Source organism: Mobula hypostoma, chromosome 6, assembly GCF_963921235.1.
Source record: "Mobula hypostoma chromosome 6, sMobHyp1.1, whole genome shotgun sequence".
Taxonomy (NCBI): domain Eukaryota; kingdom Metazoa; phylum Chordata; class Chondrichthyes; order Myliobatiformes; family Myliobatidae; genus Mobula; species Mobula hypostoma.
In genome coordinates, this window is record NC_086102.1 from 42,844,292 (window position 1) to 42,869,014 (window position 24,723).

The following is a 24,723-nucleotide window of genomic DNA, read 5'->3' on the forward strand; positions in this document are numbered from 1 at the left end:
CAGATCTAACATACAGAGAGGCTTTGAGGAAAGAGAAGCAGAATAAATGGTGTAAAGACAGTAAGGTAGAAGGGTTGAAATGTGTGTACCTCAATGCAAGAAGCATCAGGAACAAAGGTGATGAACTGAGAGCTTGGATACATACATGGAATTATGATGTAGTGGCCATTACAGAGACTTGGCTGGCACCAGGGCAGGAATGGATTCTCAATATTCCTGGATTTCAGTGCTTTAAAAGGGATAGACAGGGGGGAGAAAGGGGAGGAGGGGTGGCATTACTGGTCAGGGATACTATTACAGCTACAGAAAGGGTGGGTAATGTAGCAGGATTCTCTTTTGAGTCAATATGGGTGGAAGTCAGGAACAGGAAGGGAGCAATTACTCTACTGGGGGTATTCTATGGGCCCCCTGGAAGCAGCAGAGATACAGAGGAGCAGATTGGGAGGCAGATTTTGGAAAGGTGCAAAAATAACAGGGTTGTTATCATGGGTGACTTTAACTTCCCTAATATTGATTGGCACCTGATTAGTTTCAAGGGTTTAGATGGGGCAGAGTTTGTTAAGTGTGTCCAGGATGGATTCCTGTCACAGTATGTGGACAGGCCGACCGGGGGAATGCCATACTAGATCTAGTACTAGGTAATGAACCGGGTCAGGTCACAGATCTTTCAGTGGGTGAGCATCTGGGGGACAGTGACCACCGCTCCCTGGCCTTTAGCATTATCATGGAAAAGGATAGAATCAAAGAGGACAGGAAAATTTTTATTTGGGGAAAGGCAAATTATGAGGCTATAAGGCTAGAACTTGCGGGTGTGAATTGGGATGATGTTTTTGCAGGGAAATGTACTATGGACATGTGGTCGATGTTTAGAGATCTCTTGCGGGATGTAAGGGATAAATTTGTCCCGGTGAGGAAGATAATGAATGGTAGGGTGAAGGAACCATGGGTGACAAGTGAGGTGGAAAATCTAGTCAGGTGGAAGAAGGCAGCATACATGAGGTTTAGGAAGCAAGGATCAGATGGGTCTATTGAGGAATATAGGGAAGCAAGAAAGGAGCTTAAGAAGAGGCTGAGAAGAGCAAGAAGGGGGCATGAGAAGGCCTTGGCGAGTAGGGTAAAGGAAAACCCCAAGGCATTCTTCAATTATGTGAAGAAAAAAAGGATGACAGGAGTGAAGGTAGGACCGATTAGAGATAAAGGTGGGAAGGTGTGCCTGGAGGCTGTGGAAGTGAGCGAGGTCCTCAGTGAATACTTCTCTTCGGTATTCACCAATGAGAGGGAACTTGATGATGGTGAGGACAATATGAGTGAAGTTGATGTTCTAGAGCATGTTGATGTTAAGGGAGAGGAGGTGTTGGAGTTATTAAAAGACATTAGGACAGATAAGTCCCCGGGGCCTGACGGAATATTCCCCAGGCTGCTCCACGAGGTGAGAGAAGAGATTGCTGAGCCTCTGGCTAGGATCTTTGTGTCCTCGTTGTCCACGGGAATGATACCGGAGGATTGGAGGGAGGCGAATGTTGTTCCCTTGTTCAAAAAAGGTAGTAGGGATAGTCCAGGTAATTATAGACCAGTGAGCCTTACGTTTGTGGTGGGAAAGCTGTCGGAAAAGATTCTTAGAGATAGGATCTATAGGCATTTAGAGAATCATGGTCTGATCAGGGACAGTCAGCATGGCTTTGTGAAGGGCAGATCATGTCTAACAAGCCTGATAGAGTTCTTTGAGGAGGTGACCGGGCATATAGATGAGGGTAGTGCAGTGGATGTGATCTATATGGATTTTAGTAAGGCATTTGACAAGGTTCCACACGGTAGGCTTATTCAGAAAGTCAGAAGGCATGGGATCCAGGGAAGTTTGTCCAGGTGGTTTCACAATTGGCTTGCCTGCAGAAGGCAGAGGGTGGTGGTGGAGGGAGTACATTCAGATTGGAGGATTGTGACTAGTGGTGTCCCACAAGGATCTGTTCTGGGACCTCTACTTTTCGTGATTTTTATTAATGACCTGGATGTTGGGGTAGAAGGGTGGGTTGGCAAGTTTGCAGACGACACAAAGGTCGGTGGTGTTGTAGATGGTGTAGAGGATTGTCAAAGATTTCAGAGAGACATTGATAGGATGCAGAAGTGGGCTGAGAAGTGGCAGATGGAGTTCAACCCGGAGAAGTGTGAGGTGGTACACTTTGGAAGGACAAACTCCAAGGCAGAGTACAAAGTAAATGGCAGGATACTTGGTACTGTGGAGGAGCAGAGGGATCTTGGGGTACATGTCCACAGATCCCTGAAAGTTGCCTCACAGGTAGATAGGGTAGTTAAGAAAGCCTATGGGGTGTTAGCTTTCATAAGTCGAGGGACAGAGTTTAAGAGTCGCGATGTAATGATGCAGCTCTATAAAACTCTGGTTAGGCCACACTTGGAGTACTGTGTCCATTTCTGGTCACCTCACTATAGGAAGGATGTGGAAGCATTGGAAAGGGTACAGAGGAGATTTACCAGGATGCTGCCTGGTTTAGAAAGTATGCATTATGATCAGAGATTAAGGGAGCTAGGGCTTTACTCTTTAGAGAGAAGGAGGATGAGAGGAGACATGATAGAGGTGTACAAGATAATAAGAGGAATAAATAGAGTGGATAGCCAGCGCCTCTTCCCCAGGGCACCACTGCTCAATACAAGAGGACGTGGCTTTAAGGTAAGGGGTGGGAAGTTCAAGGGGGATATTAGAGGAAGGTTTTTTACTCAGAGAGTGGTTGGTGCGTGGAATGCACTGCCTGAGTCAGTGGTGGAGGCAGATACACTAGTGAAGTTTAAGGGACTACTAGATGGGTATATGGAGGAATCTAAGGTGGGGGCTTATATGGGAGGCAGGATTTGAGGGTCGGCACAACATTGTGGGCCGAAGGGCCTGTACTGTGCTGTACTATTCTATGTTCTATGTTCTAAAATTATCAGCTGATCAGAACAACTGTTCTCTGCAGCCTTTCTGTAATCATTTCTACTGAATCTTTTGGGTAACAATTTTCAGTTTATCATATCTTTCCTGAGGTGTTGTGAATCAGAATCAGGTTTAATATCACCAGCATATGTTGTGAAATTTGTTAACTTTGCAGCAGCAGTATAATGCAATACATAATAATAGAGGAAAGAACTGTGAATTACAGTGCGTGTATGTATGTATGTGTGTGTATATGTATAAAGTATCATAAATAGTTAAATTAAATAAGTAGTGCAGAAATAGACATTTTAAAAATAGTGAGGTAGTGTTCATGGATTCAATTTCCATTTAGAAATTGGATAGCAGAAGGGAAGAAGCTGTTCCTGAATCATTGAGTGTGTGCTTTCAGGTTTCTGTACCTCCTTCCTGATGGTAGTAACGAGGACAAGGCATGACCTGGGTGATGAGGTCCTTAATAACAGACACTACCTTTTGAAGCCAACGCTCCTTGAGGATGTCCTGAATACTACAGAGGCTAGTGCTCATAGTGGAGCTGACTAACTTTACAACTCTCTGCAGCTTACTTTGATCCTGTGCAGTAGCCGCCCCCCTGCCCCCGGCAATTCCAGATGGTGATGTAGCCGGTCAGAACACTCTCCACAGTCTAGAAATCGTCGAGTGTTTTTGGAGACATAACAAATCTCCTCAAATTCCTAATGAAATATAACCGCTGTTGTGCCTTCTTTTCAGCTGCATCACTATGTTGGGTCCATTGGACCCTCAGAGATATTGACACTCAGGAATTTGAAATTGCTCACTCTTTCCACTTGTGATCCCTCTGTGAGGACTGATGTGTGTTCCCTCATCTTACCCTTTCTGAAGTCCACAATCAGTTCTAGGTCTTACTGACATTGAGTGCAAAGTTGTTGCTACAACATCACACAAGAAGCTGATGGATCTCACACTTGTACGCAGTCATGGGTGTAGAAATAGTGGAACAATGGGCTAAGCACACATCCCTGAGGTGCACCGGTGTTAATTGTCGGTGAGGTGGAGATGTTGTTTCTGATCCGCACAGATTGTGGTCTACCGGTTAGGAAGTCGAGGATCCTGTTACAGAGGGAGGTGCAGAGGCCTAGGTACTGGAGCTTTTCGATCAGAACTGTAAGACTGAGTGTGTTAAGTGCTAAGCTATAATCAATAAACAGCATCTGATACAGGTATTTGTATCGTCCAGGTGATTGAAGGCCGCAGGAAGAGCCAATGAGATTGTGTCCGCCGAGGGGATAGGCAAATTGCAGTGGATCCAGGTACTTGCTGAGGCAGGAGTTGATTGTAGCCATAACCCCACCTCCCAAAGCACTTCATCAGTAGATGTGAGTGCTCCTGGACAGTAGTCATTAAGGCAGCTCACCCTACTCTCTTGGGTACTGGTATAATTGTTGCCCTTTTGAAGCAGTTAGGAACTTCCGACTGTAGCAAGGAGAGAATGAAAATATCTTTGAACATCCCTACCCATTGGTTAGCACAGGTTTTCAGAGCCCTACCAGGTACTCCATCAGGGCCTGTCGCCTTGCAAGAGTTTATCCTCTTGTGCTGCTGAGATCAGCACAGCTGTAGTTTTATTCTCCCTTTCAAAGCGAGCATAAAAGGCGTTGAGCTCATCTGGGACTGAAGCATCTCAGCCATTCGTGGTGTTAGGTTTCACCTTGCAGGAAGTAATGGCCTGCAAACCCTGCCAGACTTGACATGCATCCGGTTTCACCTTCAACTTCATTCAGAATTGTTCCTTAGCTCTTGAAATAGTCCTCCACAAATCATACCTAATTTTCTTGTACAGATGTGGGTCTCCTGACTTGAATGTCACAGTTCCAGCCCTCAGCAGACTACGGACCTTCAGGTTCATCTGCAGCTTTTGGTTTGGGTATCTACAATAAGTTCTCGTAGGCAGACACTCATCCACACAGGTTTTAATGAAGACAGTGACAGCTTTGGTACTCATTCAGACTCAAGGATGAATTCCTGAATACAGTCCAGTCCATCGATTCAAAGCAGTCCAGTAAGCGCTCCTGTGCCTCCCTTGTCCATACCTTAGACCATAAGATGTCGGAGCAGAATTAGGCCAGAATTGGGCTGTTTCATGCCTGTTGATGACATCGCTGTTTGTCTAGAGCCTGTTTGACGCTGGCCTGAGGTGGGATGTACACCACAACCAAGATGATGACTCAAATCTCCCGCAGCAGATAAGATAGATAGCACTTGATCACGAGGTGCTCCAGGTCAGGTGAACAAGACCAGGACGGAACCACCACATTCGTACACCACAAGAAGTTTATCATGAAGCACACTTCTAGCTTTGAAAACCTCAGCTGTCGTATTTTGGTGGTGTATTATGAACCCATCAATCTGAATCACTGTGCCTGGAACGGAAGAGGTTAACTAAGATTTAATGAAATAAAAAAAGCAACAGGTCCTAATGTCCCTCTGGTACAGCAATCAGAATCAGGTTTATTATCACTGGCATGTGACGTGAAATTTGTTAACTTAGCAGCAGCACTTCAATACAATACAAAATCTAGCAGAGAGAAAAAAATAATAATAATAAATTTAAAAAGTAATAAATAAGTAAATCAATTACAGTGTATATATATTGAATAGATTTTAAAAGTGTGCAAAAACAGAAATAATGTATATTAAAAAAAAGTGAGGTAGTGTCCAAAGATTCAATGTCCATTTAGGAACTGGATGGCAGAGGGGAAGAAGCTGTTCCTGAATCGCTGAGTGTGTGCCTTCAGGCTTCTGTACCTCCTACCTGATGGTAACAGTGAGAAAAGAGCATGCCCTGGGTGCTGGATGTCCTTAATACTGGACGCTGCCTTTCTGAGACACCGCTCCCTGAAGATGCCCTGGGTACTTTGTAGGCTAATATCCAAGATGGAGCTGACTAGATTTACAACCTTCTGCAGCTTCTTTCGGTCCTTTGCAGTAGCCCCTCCATACCAGACAGTGATGCAGCCTGTCAGAATGCTCTCCATGGTACAACTATAGAAGTTTTTGAGTGTATTTGTTGACATGCCAAACCTCTTCAAACTCCGAACAAAGTATAGCCGCAATCTTGCCTTGTTTATAACTACATCGATATGTTGGGACCAGGTTAGATCCTCAGAGATCTTGACATCCGGGAAGTTTAAACTGCTCACTCTCTCTACTTCTGATCCCTCTATGAGGATTGGTATGTGTTCCTTCATTTTACCCTTCCAGAAGTCCACAATCAGCTCTTCTGTCTTACTGATGTTGAGTGCCAGGTTGTTGCTGTGGCACTACTCCACTAGTTGGCATATCTCACTCCTGTACACCCTCTTGTCACCACCTGAGATTCTACCAACAATGGTTGTATCGTCAGCAAATGTATAGACAGTATTTGAGCTATGCCTAGCCACACAGTCATGTGTATATAGAGAGTAGAGCAGTGGGCTAAGCACACACCCCTGAGGTGCGCCAGTGTTGATCGTCAGTGAGGAGGATATGTTATCACCAATCCACACAGATTGTGGTCTTCTGGTAGGAAGTGGAGGATCCAATTGCAGAGGGAGGTACAGGGGTCCAGGTTCTGCAACTCCTCAATCAGGATTGTGGGAGTGATGGTATTAAATGCTGAGCTGTAGTCGAAGAACAGCATCTTGACGTAGGTGTTGGTGTTGTCCAGGTGGTCTAAAGCCACATGGAGAGCCATTGAGATTGCGTCTGCCATTGACCTGTTGTGGTGATAGGCAAATTGCAATGGGTCCAGGTCCTTGCTGAGGCTGGAGTTCAGTATAGTCATGACCAACCTCTCAAAGCATTTCATCACTGTAGATGTGAGTGCTACTGGGCGATAGTCATTAAGGCAGCCCACATTCTTCTTCTTAGGCGCTGGTATAATTGTTGCCTTTTTGAAGTAAGTGGGAACTTCTGCCCATAGCAGTGAGAGGTTGAAAATGTCCTTGAATACTCCTGCTAATTGGTTGGCACTGGTTTTCAGAGCCTTACCAGATACTCCATAGACCTTGCGAGGGTTCATTCTCTTTAAAGACAGCCTAACATCAGCCTCTGAGACAGAGATCACAGGGTCATCAGGTGCAGCAGGGATCTCCATAGCTGTAGTTGTGTTCTCCCTTTCAAAGCGTGCATAGGAGGCATTGAGTTCATCTGGTAGTGAAGCATTGCTGCCATTCATGCCATTGAGTTTTGCTTTGTAGGAAGTAATCTAGCTTTGAGATCTTCAGTTTTATTTACTGGAGACTGTACGTTTTCCAGCAAGATTACTGGTATTGGGAGTCTCAGGTGAGCCTTTAAGCCAGCTCGGCATCCCTTCTTTGGCGGGATTGAAGGGGAAACACTGAAACCAGAGTCCATTCGAGTTCTGTTGGCTTTAAGTAACACTGAGTTTTAATCTCATTAAAACCATGTTACTAACTGTGCAGACCTTGAATGTAGTTGTGGTTCTCAGCTGTAGCAGACTGAAACGGGAATATTTAACGGTTTGCATCGTAGCTGCTCACATGTTGCCTTTAGTTGGGATTGAATCAATGTTTTATAAAGGTTCAACAAAAACTTCCTGTTTTTGTACATCAATCCTCTATTTATAAATTGTAGAATTCTTCACTTTACTAAATGTGTTTCAAATATGTTCAGCCATTCTCATAAATTGGTGTGTGTGTATACCAGGAACAATTCCCTCCATTTCTTTCACCTTGTTCTCTCAGTCAGAAAGCATTTGTGGACAGCCTCTAACTTGATGGTATGACATCGATTTCTTGAACTTCTGGTAATGCTGCCCCCCCCCCCCCTTTACCATTCCCCATCCCCTTTTCCCGCTCTCACCTTATCTCCTTGCCTGCCCATTACTTCCCTCTGGTGCTCCTCCTCCCTTTTCTTTCTTCAATGGTCTTCTGTCCTCTCCAATTAGATTCCCCCTTCTCCAGCCCTGTTTCACCAATCAACCTCCCAGCTCTTTACTTCATCCCCTTCCCCTCTCGGTTTCACCTATCACCTTGTATTTCTTCCCCCCACCTTTAAAATCTACTCATCTTTTTTTGTCCAGTTCTGCCGAAGGATCTCAGGCCGAAATGTCGACTGTATTTTTTTCCATAGGTGCTGTCTGACCTGCTGAGTTCCTCCAGCGTTTTGTGTGTGTCACTTGAATTTCTGATCTTGATTTCTCTGGCTGTTGTAATTTGAGCTTGACCATTGTCACAAGCACAGTTCTACCGACCCAAGTATACTTTGAGTAGCTGTGCCATTTCATCGTTCGGATACCGCTGTATGTGTATTTGCTGGTGTGTTCCACAAACACATCTCTTATTTCTACCTCTGCACTATTTCATATAACCTTCCTTTCTAGAGAAAAGTGTGGAGATGGAAATGAGAAATGTGTTTGCAGAATTCACAGCTAAATACACATGCAAAGTTTATGCAGTTTTCAGCTAGATTTCTCTCCTTGTCTAACTTTTGTATCATTTATCTTAATCATTCCCTCCCAGTTCTAGCAAATATGCAATTCCCTTTCACAAGAGTGAAATAAAACTGGAATTGCTGGAAACTCTTGGCAGATCAGACAGCATTAGTGGAAGGAGAAAAAGTTAATGTTTCAGATTGAATACTTTTCATCTGATTTGTTTATTAGTTCCAATGCGGGTTTTGACATGAAATGTAATCTGCTTCTCTTTTATTTCAGATTTCCAGCATTTTCCAGTTTTTATTTAATTTTGATTTTGCGCCCAACATGTCTTGTATTTGAGAATTCCACATTTCAGCGATCCTGTGTAAAGGTCATTTCTGTCTTATAATTAACTAGTAAATTTTGCAGACAGCATTGCGTAAGCTTAGTTTTGTACGGCTTTGAATTTAGAAGGTTTAGAGTCAGTCTGCTGAGAGTCAATAAGGATTTTGGTTGGGTAAGTTCAGAAAATATTGCTTTAGAACACTATGGTTTGATTAAAGGAAAGCTATATAAGGGTGAAATCAGGAGTATTCTTTGGAATACAGCAGTTGAAACAGAAATGTACCTCTTCAAATGTCGGTATTAATAGATGTTTGTCAGCTAAGGGTTCGAGGGATCCAGAGCAATGGAGTTGCAATATAAATAAGCTATGACTTACAAGAGTGGCAAGAGAAGGTCACAGAATTGTATTTGCCTGTACCAACTTCTCCTCGGTGTTTTTTTACAACTGTGCGGACCATCCATTGCTCTGAACAGGAAATTTTTATCTGGCTTGAAAACTGTGCCTTCTTTAAATGTTCTTCTGTACTATGCATATTATGAATATTTAGAATGAAAACTGAAAAATCACATACTTTTGATTTTATTTATTAAAGAGTAAAATGAAATATACGGAAACAAAGGACTGAAAGAAGCTGCAGAGGTTTGTGAATTTAATCAGCTCCATCCTGAATACTAGTCTACAAAGTACCCAGGACATTTTCAAGGAGCAGTGTCTCAGAGAGGCAGCATCCATTATTAAGGACCCCCATGTTCTTTTCTCATTGTTACCATCAGGTAGGAGGTACAGAAGCCTGAAGGCACACACTCAGTGATTCAGGAACAGCTTCTTCCCCTCTGCCATCCGATTCCTAAATAGACATTGAAGCTTTGAACACTACCTCACTTTTTTTAATATACATTATTTCTGTTTTTGCATGATTTTAATCTATTCAATATACATAAAATTTAAATTGATTCACTTATTTATTATTATTATTATTACTGTTTTCTTCTTATTCTATATTATGTATTGCATTGAACTCCTGCTGCTAAGTTAATAAATTCCATGACACATGCCCGTGATAATAAACCTGATTCCAATTCTGATTCTGAAAGTCTTTCAAGTTCATAAACTATTTTGAGTTGTGTGCAACTCCAGCTACACGGCAACAAAGACTATATGCGCAGGAGCATTTCAGTTACCGTGTGGCTGCGCACTCGAACAGTTAGAGGGAACAGTGGGCTGTTCTTATATTTATCTTACTACTTGTCGGAACTGACCATGGATGTTGTGTCCTAGCTGCCAAAGTCAATACACAAGCCATTACGCAAGACAGGGCAGTGTGATATGGAGAGCAAGCTATTGCCCATACAGCTTGTTCCCCCTTTCCACACAGCTGATGAGTCCAAAAGAATGGCAGAGACTGAACCAGTTTGGAACCACTGTTATCACAGGAGTTGCCAGTCGGTGTTGAACTCAACATAGGACTCCAGCTCCAGTCTTCTCTTCTGGGTTCACTCACAAAGACTTCCCCATGAGTGGGTATAACCACAAGGTAGTGGAGGTTAGAAATCAGAGTTTTCCTTTTCCAAGATAAGTTACCAAACATGGCTGATGAGCCTCATCTGCCTGAAGAGATTGATTTTTAAGGCACCAGTAGCCCACCTTTGCCCTTTCTCCTGTCAATAGAAACGGTTACGCTGGGTTTAGTAACTCAGCCACACGTGAAAGCCAGGAATTGGACTTGGGTGTCAGAGGCTATGCCATTGGGAGTATTTAATAGTACTGGTAATGGGACCTTATTCCCACTACCCCCACCACCCCCTCCCTGGCTGTTACAGCCTTAGAGAACCATTTACAGTATCTTAATTTTCTGCCTTTCAACGCAGCCAGATGGCCAAGTAAAGGCTAATTACATAGACATTCACTGGCAAGTACAGAGGCACAGTGGACTGTGCTTCAGAATCAGGTTTATTATCACTGACGGACAGTATGTTGTGAAGTTTCTTGTTTGGTAGCAACAGCACAGTCCAAGACATAATAATTACCCTGCTACCAAAGTAAATAAGTAAGTGCAAAACAGTAATAATGAGGTAGTGTTCATGGGTGCCTGGGCTATTCCGAAATTGGAAATACATGGAGGTTTGTACATCAGGTGTTGTCCACCACTGAATGAACCTTTTACATTTGTGGTGAACAGTGGTGCAGTTCGTGGAGCTGCTGTCTCACAACTCCAGCAACCCGCTCTCAACCCTGACCTCTGGTGAGACCTGTCTGGAGACTGCACGTTCTCTCTGTGGCCATTTGCCTTTCCCCAACATGCTGCATTTTTGTCCTATGTCCCAAATCCATGCAGGTTGGTAATTGTCCTCCGTGAAATGCCCCTCGTGTATTGCATTGTAGAATTTAGGGGAGCTGAGGGGAAATGTACTGCTTTCACATTCCCGCCACTCTATCCAGTTTCCCTCTCCCTTTGTTCTCTTCTTCCATTTCCTTTGCTTCCCCAGTTATCTGGTTCCATCTGCTATTACCCACAGGTGTACACTCAGTGTCCACTTTCTTCAGTACCTGCTGTACCCCAACTACTTTAAAGTTCGATGTGAAATGTATTGAAAGAATGGATTTGTCAGGGTCAGAGTGAACATAATAGTACACTGATCATGAAACAAGCAAAGATCCCAACAAACTGAAAATTGAGTGTAATTGTTTCATGCACAAAATAATTAGAAATACTATTTAAAATATCCCAGTGCTCATTATATTTACAAACATATTTCAAACAGCGGGCAGCTGTTTGGAATCAATGGCAGATATGAAGCCAATCGCAGCGTTGGAACTGGTTAATAGTTCGGGGCGGTCATTCAACTCCGACAGTCAGTGTGGGACCCAGCTCCATTATGTCAGACTGTGCTCCAACCGTGGACTCCCATCTCTGAGCTTCACACCAGCTGTACACAAGCTGTATATGTAATGTGAATGGATTTTGAGTTTAGACCTGGGTTCTATTCCCAAAGTATCTCATTATATAGATGCAAAAATTACAAAATTCAAAGGCCGAAACATTTCTGGCCCCAAGAATTTGGGATATGCTCAAGCTGTACTACCATCCTTCATGTCTGTCTATATATTCTCTCCAAAAATATTTGCAGCAAACCAGTGCAATTAATATGGTAAGAATGAATAATGGAATAGCGGGGGCCCTATACTAAACATAAATGACTTGCTCTATTGTCTTTGGGAGGGAACAGGGAGAACATTGGTGGTTCTGTAAAATGGTAACATCACAGAGTCATGGAGAAGTACAGCACAGAAATAGGCCCTGTAGCCCATCCAGTCCGTGCCAAAACCATTTAAACTGCCCACTCCCACTGACCTGCACCTGGACCATTGAACTCCATACCCTACCATCCACGTACCTATCCAAACTTCTCTTAAATATTGAAATCAAACTCACATGCACCACTTGAGCTGGCAGCTTATTTCACACTCTCACCACCCTCTGAGTGAAGAAATTTCCCCTCATGTTCCCCTTAAACTTCTCACCTTCCACCCTTAACCCATAACCTCTGGTCGTAGCCCCACCCAAACTCAGTGGGAAAAGCCTGCTTGTATTTATCCTATCTATACCCCTCATAATTTTGTATACTTTAATCAAATCTCCTCTCCCTCTTCTACATTCTAAAGAATACAGTCCTAACCTATTCAGCTTCAGATCCTCCTGACCCAGCAACATCCTTGTAAACTTTCTCTGTACTTTTTCAACCTTGTTTACATCTTTCCTGTATATAGTTGACCAAAGCAGCATACAATACTCCAAATTAGTCCTCACCAACATCTTATACAATTTCCATATAACATCCCATCTTCTGTATTCAATGCTGATTTATGGCCAATATGAAGAAAGCTTTCTTCACAACCCCATCTACCTATGATGCCACTTTCAAAGAATTATGGACCTATATTCCCAGATCCCTTTATTCTACCACACTGCTCAGTGCCCTCCCATTTACCCTGGTTGGTCTTGTCAAAATGCAACACCTCGCTCTTCTCTGAATTAAATTCCATCTGCCAGTTTTCAGCCCATTTTTCCAGCTAATGCAGATCCCTCTGCGAGCCATGATATCCTTCCAGACTGTCCACTACATCTCCAATCTTGATGTTATCAAGATTACTGACCCAATTAACCAGATTATCATCCAGGTTATTGATATAGATGACAAACAACAAAGGAACCCAGCACTGATCCGTGTGGCACATCACGAGTCAGAGAGACTACCCTCTACTACCACTCTCTGGCTTCTCCCACAGAACCAATGTCTAATCCAATTTACTACCCCATCTTGAATGCCGAGCAACTGCATGTGGGACCCTGACAAGTGCCTTGCTAAAGACCATGTAGGTAACATCCATTACCTTGCCGCCATCCACTTTCTTGGTAACTTCCTCGAAAACTCTGTAGGGTTGGTTATATGTGACCCACCGTGCACAAGGCCATGCTGACAACCCTTAATCAGTCCATGACTATCCAAATACTTATATATCCGGTCCCTTAGAGTACTTTCCAATAACATTCGCACAACAGATGTCAGTCTCACTGGCACCTGAATTCCTGGTTAAAGTTTAGAGCCCTTTTTAAACAGTGGAGCAACATTGGCTATCCTCCAATCCTCTGGTACCTCCCCTGTCACTAAGGATGATTGAAATATGTCTGTTAGGGCCCAGCCATTTCTGCAATTGCCCACCGTAGAGCCTGAAGGAATACCTTATCAGGCCCTGGGGATTTGCCTCAGGGTAGCAAACACCTCCTCCTCTGTAATCTGTACAAGGTCCATGAAGTTGATGCACTGCTATGGACTCTGTATCCATCTCCTGAGTAAATACAGATGCAAGGAATTCATTTAAAATCTCTCCAATCTGTTTTGACTCCATACATGGATTACCATTCTGGTCTTCCAGAGGACCAGTTTTGTCTCTTGCAATCATTTTGCTCTTAACATATCTGTTAGAGCAACTTCATGCCTTCTTTTAGCCTTTCTGATTTCTTTCTGAAGTGTTCTCTTGAAACCACAGAGGAACAGCTGGAAAAATTTTTGAAACGCTCGTTCACTGCTGTCGTTACTGCGCGGTCGGGAATCTTTTTGGAGGGTAGGCCCCAAAATCCCCGGCTTTGCCTGCTGTTAGCGACTGAGAAGGAGGTTGAATCTTTCGGATAGAGATGGCGTTCAGTACTCAGTGTCAGAGAGCTGAACAGAACTCGAAGTTTTCGCTTGACTGAGAGTCGGACCGTGGTCGGGTATGGCAGGGAGAGTTTTTCTTCCTTCTCTCCATCTGCGTGAGATGTGGGACATTTGAGAGACTTTGAACTTTTACTGTGCTCATGGACTTCTTCATCAAGCTATGGTATTGTTGTACTGTTGTAACTATATGTTATAATTATGTGGTTTTGTTAGTTTTTTTCAGTCTTGATCTGTCCTGTGTTTTGTGATATCACACCGGAGGAAATATTGTATCATTTCTTAACGCATGCATTACTAAATGACAGTAAAAGAGGACTGCGTGTCTTCATAATCTAAAAAAATTCTTGTACTCCATAGTTAGCTCCTTTATTCTTACCCACTTATACTAGCTATGCATCTCCTTTTTTCTCTTACCAGGGCCTCAATATCTCTTAAAAACCAAGGTTCCTTCTACTTGGTATCTTTACCTTTACCTTGTATTCTGACAGACACATACAGGCTTTCTACTCTCAAAATTTCATTTTTGAAGGCCTCCCGCTTATCAAGAACACCTTTGCCAGAAAATATCCTGTCCCAATCCACATTTGCCAAATCATTTCTGATTCCATCAAAAATTGGCCTTTCTCCAATTTAGAATCTCAACCAGCAAACTAAACCTTTCTTTTTGCATATTTACTTTGAAACTGATGGCATTGTTGTCACTAGATGCAAAGTGTTGCACTACACAAACTTCTCTCACCTGTCTTCTCTCACCTGTCTTCTCTCACCTGTCTTCTCTCATTTCTTGGTAGCAGATCCAGTACTGCATGCTCTCTCATTGGGACTTCAACATATTGATGAAGGAAACTTTCCTGAACACATTGGACAAACTCTATCCCATCTAGCCCTTTACAGTATGGGATTCCCAGTAATATGTAGAAAGTTACAATCATCTACTATAATAACCTTATGTTTCTTGCAACAATCTGTGATCTCTTTATAAATGTGTTCCTCTAAATCCCTGGGATTGTTGGGTGTTCTATAATATAGCTGCATTAACGTGTTCGTACCTTTCTTATTCCTCAGTCCACCATAATGTCTCACTAGATGAGTTTTCAATCTGTTCCGATGGAGCACTACCGTGCATTTTACCTAGCTAGTAATTCCACCCCTTTCCCTTTAATCCCTCCTGCTTTAGCACATCAAAAACTACAAAACTCCGGAACATTGAGCTGCCAGTCCTGCTCCTCCTGCAACCAAGTCTCACTAATGACTACAACATCATAATTCCAGGTGTTGATCCATACTATAAGCTCATCTGCCTCTCCTATGATAATACTTGCATTGAAATATATGCAGCTCAGGTCAGTCGTCGCACCATGCTCAAACTTTTGATTCCTGACTTTGTCTGAGGTCTTACCAACATCTGTTTCCACAACCTCTCTGGCACTCTGGTTTCCAATCCCCTGCAACACTAGTTTAAACCCCACCTTGCAGCATTAACAAACCTTCCCAATAGGATATTAGTCCTCATCCAGTTCAAGGGAAAACTGTCCCTTCTGTTTGTCCCACCCTCCCTGGAAGGGAGCCCAATGATCCAGGAATCACATGCCATGTGTTAAGCTGTATAATCTTCCTAGTTCTGGCCTCAGGGTAGCAAACCTGAGATCACAACCTGGGAGGTCCTGCCCTTTAACTTAGCACCTAACTCCCTGAACTCCCTATGCAGGACCTCGTCACTCATTCTACCCATGTTGTGGTACCTACATGGACAGTGACCTCTAGCTGTTCATCCTCCCACTTCAGAATGTGTAGAGTCATAAAACATTACAGCACTAAAACAGGTCCTTTGGCCTATCTATTCTGTTCTGTATTGCCTAGTAATCTGCCTACTCTCATCAACCTGCAATCAGACCATAGCCCTCCATACACATCCCACCTATGTACCTGATCAAATTCCTCTTAAATAGTGAATCAAACCCATGTCCACCACTTGCGCTAGTTGCTCTTTGCACACTTTCACCACTCTCTGAGTGAAGAAATTTCCCCTCACGTTCCCCTTAAACTTTTCACCTTTCACCTTTAACTCATGACCTCCAATTGTAGTCTCATCCAATCTCATTGGAAAAATCCTGCTTGCATTAATCCTATGAATACCTCGCATAATTTTCTATACCTCTAATTAAATCTCCCCTCAATCTTTTATGTTCTAGAGAATAAAGTCCTAACCTATTTAATCTCTCTTTATAACTCAGGTTTTCAATCCTGGCAACATCGTTATAAATTTTCTCTGCACTTATTCAGTCTTATTTACCTCTTTAGGCAAGTGACCAAAACTGCACACAATACTCCAATTACGCTTCATCAATGTCTTATACAATTTCAACATTAACATCCCAATTCCTATAACCAATACATTGATCCATGAAGGCCAAACTTTCCTTGTGACCTTACCTAACTGTGATGCCACTTTCAAGGAATTACGGATCTGTATTCCCAGATCCCTCTACTCTACCACACTCGTCAGTGTCCTACTGCTCACCACGTAAGATGTGCCTTCATTTGTCCTCCCAAAGCGCAACGTCTCACACTTGTCTATATTAATTTCCATCTGCCCTTTTACAGCCCAATTTTCCAGCTATTTCAGATGCCACTACGTTTTGATAGTCATCCTCATTATCCACTACACCTTTAATTTTGGTGTCATCCATAAATTTCCCTATCCATTTTACCATGTTATCATCCAGATCGTTGATATAGACGACAAACAACAATGGACCCAGCACTGATCCTTGTGGCACACCACTAGTCACAGACTCCAGTCAGAGGGGTAACCATCTATGACCACTCTCTGGCTTCTTCTGCGAAGCCAATGTCTAATCCGATATACTACCTCATCTTGAATGCCAAGCGACTGAACCTTCTTGACCAACTTCCCATGTAGGGCCTTGCTAAAGTCCAGGTCGATAATATTCACTGCCTTGTCTTCAATAACTTTCCTGGTAACTTCCTCAAAAAGCTCTGTAAGATTGGTTGGCACAACACACACCACACAATGCTGACCATCCCTAATCAGTCCCTTTCTGTCCAAATACATATATATCTAGTCCCTTAGAATACCTTCCAATAACTTCCCCACAACTGATGTCAGACACTGGCCTATAATTTCCTGACATTCTTAGGGCCTTTCTTAAACAACGGAACAACATTTCCTATCTTCCAACCCTCTGGCACCTCATCTGTGGCTAAGAATGTTTTAAATATCTCTGCTAGGGCCTCTGCAATTTATACACTAGCCTCCCACGGGGTCCAAGGGAACACCTAGTAAGACCCTGGGGATTTATTATCTTAATTTACCTTGTGATGAAAAACCAAGTTATCAGAAGATTGATGCTGATGAGAGAGATAAGGGAGACAAATGGAGAAACATTCAAAATGTTAATGAGAGAAGAGAGAGATAACGAAAAGAGACACAATTCAGAGTATTGACAGACCAGTTGCTTTGAACCTGAACTGTTTGAAGTTTGATGCACAGGTGATACCCCAGCAGGGGGATAAAAAGAACAGGTTCGCTAAGACACGACACAGACCACAAGATCACAAGATAACGAGACCCAGGAAGAGCGGTGTGCCCCCACAAGTTGGTGGCAGTTTGGAGGTCTGGTTCGAGGGAACTGACCATAGACTGACAGGGTGAAAACGTACGATCGGCGGGAACCTGGTGTGTGTGTCCGCCCTTGCCTGGGTGCCGGGTTCACTGCGGAAGAACGGTCGTATCCGGAACGGAGGGGTCACAGTCGGTGACCACAGTGGGATAGAAGACATAAAAGGGTCCGCCAGAAAGCCAACTGCGAAGAACATCAAAGGTCTGCTTGAATCAAAATTTGCATTCTCTCTCTCTCTCTCTCTCTCCCCAATGGCACAATAGCAATTACTGTGAACTGTACTAAGCTGAACTGAACTCTGCATCACTTGAGACTGATCATTTTACCCCTAGACTGCGATCCAGCTTGGTTGATTCCTATTACCCTAGTTCTGTGTACATGTGTGTTTTATCATTGCTAACCTGTTGCATTTATATCCTTACGATTAGAGTACTGTGTTACTTATTTCTTTAATAAAACTTTATTAGTTTCTGTTAATCCAGACTCCAACGAGTGGTCCATTTCTGCTGGTCTGGCAACCCAGTTACAGGGTACGTAACATAAGTGGGGTTCTTGGGTACGTAACATAAGTGGGGATCTTGGGTACGTAACATAACTGGGGTTCTCGTCCGCGATTTTGAACGCCAAACTTGGGACTGAGTAAATTGATTGAGTTAAAATTCCAGAAAGAAAGAAAGGGCAAACAGCAGAAATGGAGATTGAGGAATTTCTAAAGGCGCCAACCTTGGAGGCATTAGAGGATGCCAGGAAATCAGAATTGGCAACTTGCCAAATGGTTGAATCTTTTTAAGGGGAAGCCGACAATGAGGAGAGCGGAGATGCACAGAGCTATCATAGAGCATTATGTATCTAAAGGTGTGTTTCCCCACGGGGAGCTGGAGGTGGTGTCTATGGGCAAAGCTGGTGGAGAAGCAGTACAGCTGCAGATGGAAAAATTGACACTTGAGGATGAGTTCCGGGTAAAACAGCTGGAACAAGAAGAGAGGGACAGGCAGTTAGAAGGAGAAGAGAGGGACAGGCAGTTAGAACGAGAAGAGAGAGAGAAACAGAGGGAAAGGGAATTTGAGCTGGAGAAGTTAAAGATGACACTAGTGCAGAGGCCCATGCCGAACCAAGGTGGAGGGTTCAGGGCAACCCAGGAGGTTAGGCTGGTTCCCCCATTTGAGGAGGCCGATGTTGATCGGTACTTTCCACATTTTGAAAAAGTTGCTGCAAGTCAGGACCGGCCGAGGGATAAGTGGGCTGTTTTGCTTCAGAGCGTACTTAAAGGAGAAGCCCAACAAGCTTACTCGGCTTTGTCCACAGAAGATGCCCAGAAGTATGAGGTGGTGAAGGAGGCCATCCTCAGGATTTATGAATTGGTCCCGGAGGCATACTGGCAGAGGTTCCGGAATGCGAGGAAGCAGTGGGGCCGCACATATTTAGAGTTTGCCCATGAGATGCAGATGTATTGTGAGCGTTGGTGCGCCTCGAAAGGGGTCAATGGGGATTATGACAGACTGCTACAGCTAATACTGATTGAGAAGTTTAAAGGTTGTGTCCCTGAAGGTATGAGACCCTACCTAGATGAGAAAGAGGCAGAAACCTTAGCCGCAACTGCTAAGTTAGCGGATGATTACGCGTTAACGCACAAAGCAAAGTTTACCCCGAGTAAAAGCTACCAGAAGGGTAGTCAAGAGGGGCGGAGAGAGTCCGCCAGAAAAGTCAGAAAGTAAGCCAGGGACTAGTTAGAAGGATAAGGAAGACCGGGAGCAGTTTGGTAGGAAGTCTCCTGGGGTCGTATGCTATAATCCTGGGAAAGCCGGTCACTTTGCATCAAGGTGCTTTGCCCCAAAGAAGGAGACAGGGAAAGGAAAAACGACGGTTCCAACTGGCTGTATTGATCTGGCAAACAAACCACTAGGGGAGAAGAGGTCTGATAAAGTTCAGGAAGGGCACGAGGAGTTTATCTTGACCGGATTGGTGTCGGTGAAGGAGGGGTTAAACCTGGTTCCAGTACGGATCTGGAGAGACACTGGAGCTTATCAGTCATTGATCTTAAAGAGTGTGTTAGACTTTAGTTCAGAGACCCAGACTGGGGAGGTCAGGGTGATAAAAGGCATTGGGAAAGGGACTGAAGCAGTACCCTTGCACCAGATACACCTAAAAAGCGACTTGGTCTCCGGACCGGTCACAATCGGGGTGAGGCCCGAACTACTGATGGAAGACGTGGAGGTCTTACTCAGTAATGACATTGCAGGCGGAAATGTGTACTCAGCAGTAAAGCTAACAAACCAGCCTACCAGGATTGAGGCCCGCGCATAGACTCACAGGTTTATCCCGTTTGCGCAGTGACTCGGCACATGTCCAGAAAGGCTGCTGAAGCGAAAGTAGATTTAGCTGAGACGTTTTTACCAGCCTTGTACCAGGAGGGGTTAGAAAGTGAGAAGGGGCGTAGTGAAACGGAAGGAAGTAAGGGAGTTGAGGTAGATTTATCATTAGCGAGGAAGGAATTTATACAGGCACAGGAACGAGATGAGGAGCTGATGGTTTTGACGGAGACAGTTCTCTCCGAAGCAGAATTAAAAAGGGAGCCAGTGGGCTATTATGTGAAGGAGGGAGTACTAAGGAGGAAATGGAGACCAAGTATCGTGCCCGCAGATGAGGAATGGGGGGTGGTGCACCAGGTGGTAGTGCTGAAAAGTAATGGGGATGAGATTTTTAAACTGGCCCACAAGATACCCCTCGGTGGACATTTTGGGGTGAGGAAGACAGTCGATAGAATCATGAAAGAGTTTTACTGGCCGCACAGGAGGAAGGATGCTATTGACTATTGTAGACATAAGCTAACACAATTACAGGCTATTGATATGTTAACAGCTTGCCACAATTAGCGAGCAGACCTAGTCGGTGTTATCACGAAAATTAATGAGGCTAGGGTGCCACCTGATAAGGGGAAAACGCATTTTGTAAAGATAAGTATGGTGCCGACCAGATGGGAGAACTCTATTGTTTTGGACAGCTTTGCTGATAAGGTCTCTCCCTTAACCCCCGAACAGAGCGAGCCGCTGAGAAAGCTAATTACCCGGCATGCACACGTATGTCCGGATGTCCCGAGGCGATGCAAAGAGCCGGTACATGGTATTGTTGTCACATCAGGTCAGCCTAGTAAGCAACACCCCTATAGGATGACTAATTCAGTGACAAAAGGGCTAAAGAACGCAGAAGCGTATATTGACGATTTAGTGGTCTGGAGTGACGCGTGGGACAAGCACATTGTGGAGCTGTTTAAACGGCTGTTTGAAGCCAGCCTGACAGTGAACCTCGCAAAAAGTGAATTCGGCCACGCGAAGGTCACTTATATGGGATTTATGGTAGGACAGGGGCAGCTGGCACCGATGCAGGCTCGGTGCAGGCTATCTCTGAAGTCCCCACCCCGACAGACAAGAAACCCCTGAGAAGGTTCTTGGGGATGGTGGGGTACTGTCAGAAGTTTTGCAAAAACTTTGTGGATATTACCCTCCCTCTTACTAAGCTCTTGCCAAAGAATGCGAAGTTTGTGTGGGACGACCTTTGTTATATTTGTCCGGCACAGAAACCACTGATAATTTACCCTGATCGCAACCCATTAGTGTTTTCGGCCACTATGAAGGATAAAAACAAAAGGTTGCTAAGTTGGAGCCTGGTCTTAGAGGAACTTGATATTAAAATAAAACATATAAAAGAAATGGAAAACGTGATTGCTGACTGTCTGTCAAGGTGTTGAAAACTTAAAGATCTCTGTATTAGCCGAATAGTTGATGACCATGTATATTAGTGTGTATCTAACAATGTATTCATGCCCATTATTTTTACCCCGGTAAGAATCCTTTGAAGGATAGGGGTGTGACGAAAAACCAAGTTATCAGAAGATTGATGCTGATGAGAGAGATAAGGAGACAAATGGAGAAACGTTCAAAATGTTAATGAGAGAGGAGAGAGATAACGAAAAGAGACACAATTCAGAGTATTGACAGACTGGTTGCTTTGAACCTGAACTGTTTTAAGTTTGATGGACAGGCGATACCCCAGTAGGGGGATAAGACGAACAAGTTCGCTAAGGCACGACACACACCACGAGATAACGAGACCCAGGAAGAGCGGTGTGCCCCCACAAGTTGGTGGCAGTTTGGAGGTCTGGTTCGAGGGAACCGACCATAGACTGACAGGGTGAAAAGGTACGATCGGCGGGAACCTGGTGTGTGTGTCCGCCCTTGCCTGGGTGCCGGGTTCACTGCGGAAGAACGGTCGTATCTGGAACGGAGGGTCACAGTCGGTGACCACAGCGGGATAGAAGACATAAAAGGGTCCGCCAGAAAGCCAACTGCGAAGAACATGAAAGCTCTGCTTGAATCAAAATTTGCATTCTCTCGCTCTCTCTCTCTCTCTCTCCAATAGCACAACAGCGATTACTGCGAACTGTACTAAGCTGAACTGAACTCTGCGTCACTTGAGACTGATCATTTTACCCCTAGACTGCGATAGAGCTTGGTTGATTCCTATTACCCTAGTTCTGTGTACATGTGTGTTTTATCATTGCTAACCTGTTGCATTTATATCCTTATGATTAGAGTACTGTGTTACTTATTTCTTTAATAAAACTTTATTAGTTTCTGTTAAACCAGACTCCAACTAGTAGTCCATTTCTGCTGGTTTGGCAACCCAGTTATGGGGTACGTAACAGCATCAAGACAGCAAACACCTCCTCCTCTGTAATCTGCAGAGGGTCCATAACCCTGCTGTTGGTTTACCTCACATCTATAGACTCTGTGACCAACCCCCGAGTAAATGCAGATGCAAAAAATCCATTTAAGATCTCCCAATCTCTTTCGATTCCATTTACAGATTACCACCCTGATCTTCCAGAGGACCGATTTTGTCCCTTGCTATTCCTTGTTATTCATTTATCTGTAGAACCCCTTAGGATTTTCCTTTACCTTGTGTGCTAGAGCAACCTTGTGCCTTCTTTTAGCTCTCTTGATTTCCTTCATAAGTGTTCTCTTGCATTTCTTATACTTAAGTACCTCATTTGTTCCTGCCTGCCCATACCTGCTGTACATCTCCTTTTTCTTAACCAGGGCTTCAAAAGCTGCTGAAAACCAAGGTTCCCTAAGCCTGTTATCCTTGCCTTTTAACCTGCACTCTGAAACACAAGCTCAATAGCATTAAGTCAACCAGATAGACAACACAGCATGGCAGGACTCAGTATGTTCTTCACATTCCAGGCAGTATCAGAGGGCAGCGCACAGATCGCAACACTTCATTTTATTACCATTAATTTTAGTTGGAAATCATTAATTGAGAAAATGTTCAGTGGCTAGTTGTATTCAGTATTGTTTATTTCTTCAGTTTTCCTCTTTGTTGTTCTAAAGCCACTACGGTGAAGTTACAAAGTGGCGCAGTTTCCATTACTAGACAGGCTTTAGGACCTCAGGGACTCCTGTTTCCATTTCATGAGGTACAGGAAGATTTTCTGGTAACAACAGATTCATGCTTAGTGAACCCGTGAAGACTAACCTGTTAATTCCTGCAACGGAGATCTAACAGGTGAGCAGAGATGGAGCTTGCAGCCTTTGAACCTGATTTGGGCTAAAGTGCTGGTGTGAGACAAATTTAATTTTCAGCACATATCGGCATTTTTCAAATGAGTGATTTATTACTTGCAGTTTAATATGTAACATAAAAGTAATGAACAGTCCTGGGCTCTGGAGTTGCTTAGTATTCTCCTGGATGTTGCTACTGTAGGAAGGTTTCAATGTCATCTACGGAACTCTGATCATTAAAATCCTGCTGGAATGTTTAGAAAAATGTATGAAATGCTAACGACCTACCTGTCTCGTGTAATGGCACTACCATTGCTGAGTTCCTGTCAAGTTAGCACTAACATTCTAGTGAGCCGAGTTGCTAATGAATATAGAGGGCTGTGGTTGAGTTAAAAGGTAAGGAAGCAATGCAAGATTGCAATGGAGTTAGGCAGCATCAAACTGTGTCAGGAAGGGCATACCAACAAGGGTGATCACAGATAGAGAAAAGAGAAAAAGTAACGAGACAAATAGGCGATGGTGTCTCAGAATGCTACCAAGACAAATATAAACATAAAAGTGTTAAGTATTTTAAAATAAATTAGATGAATAAACAGTGCAAATAAATGTAAACAAATATGATCGCTGCTATAGTGACATGGCTGCAGAGTAACTGTTGTCAATAGCAAAAGAAGAAAAACAGACAATATCGATTAAGAAAATTAAGTCCAGCTAGTGCAAGAAGCAGGAAAGGATAGACAGTAAGGTGGGAGTTATCTCTAGCCCCTCCACCCCACCAGACAGTAGCGGTAATATAGGAAATGCAGCAAACAGGAAAGCAGAGGTGCATGTCACAAGACTTCTTTCATAATCATAAGTGGCTTTAATCTATATGTACGTGAGTGAAACCAAGTGATTTTGTGGAGGATGAATTTTGGAGAGCATTTGTGAGGTTTGTTTTGGTTCAGTACACTGAGCTGCCAACTAGGCAACAGGTGATCCTAAAGTTGTTTTATGCATCATAAGAAAAGGATAATTAATCTTGTGGAACGAGGTCCTTCGGGAAAGATTTACACTTATTTTCCAGCTGCCATTCAAAATGGTGGAAATACCCAGCAGACGTTATCTGTCAAGAAAGAAACACAATCATAAGCTGTATTTCAGATTTCCAGCATTAGTAAAATTTTCTTCTGCAGGTACTATTTACTCATTATATTGTTTTTCTTTTTAAATTTCATCCAACATTCTTGCCAACTTGTAGACAGTTCCTAAATGCTGTTCATTGTAAAGCTGCACTTTTTTTCTATTCTTTACATAGGCTTTAATAACACTGGTTACCGCTGTGCATTTGAAAACTGCTGAAGTGTCTCTGCACAGGACAGAAAATGACACTATTTGAAGTAAGGCCAACGCACACAAAATGCTGGAGAAATTCAGCAGGCCAGGCAGCATCTATGGAAAAGAATACAGTTGATATTTCAGACCGAGACCCTTCATCAGGATCCGGAAGGTCTCAGCTGAGTTCCTCCAGCATTTTGTGTGTGTTACTTTGATTTCCAACATTTGCAGATCTTCTCTTGTTTGGAGTAAGGGTTTTGACCGAGAAGCAAATCTTACTTCATGGGTAACTCT

At 43.5% G+C, this 24,723-nt stretch overlaps 1 protein-coding gene across 7 annotated transcripts in view; it reads left to right on the top strand.

The window, feature by feature from the left end:
- Positions 1-24,723, top strand: part of hao2 (hydroxyacid oxidase 2 (long chain)) — a 97,500-nt gene that overhangs the window by 50,622 nt on the left and 22,155 nt on the right. For 2 of the 7 annotated variants that reach the window (XM_063050708.1, XM_063050713.1), the window contains exons 1-2: positions 8,801-8,862; positions 9,284-9,330. The exons of 3 other annotated variants lie outside the window; for them this stretch is intronic. The gene's annotated coding sequence lies outside the window, so the exon portion shown is untranslated. Of the gene's footprint in view, positions 1-8,793; positions 8,863-9,283; positions 9,331-24,723 lie in introns of those variants that run through there. 2 more of the 7 variants (XM_063050714.1, XM_063050709.1) reach the window with 2 other exon arrangements.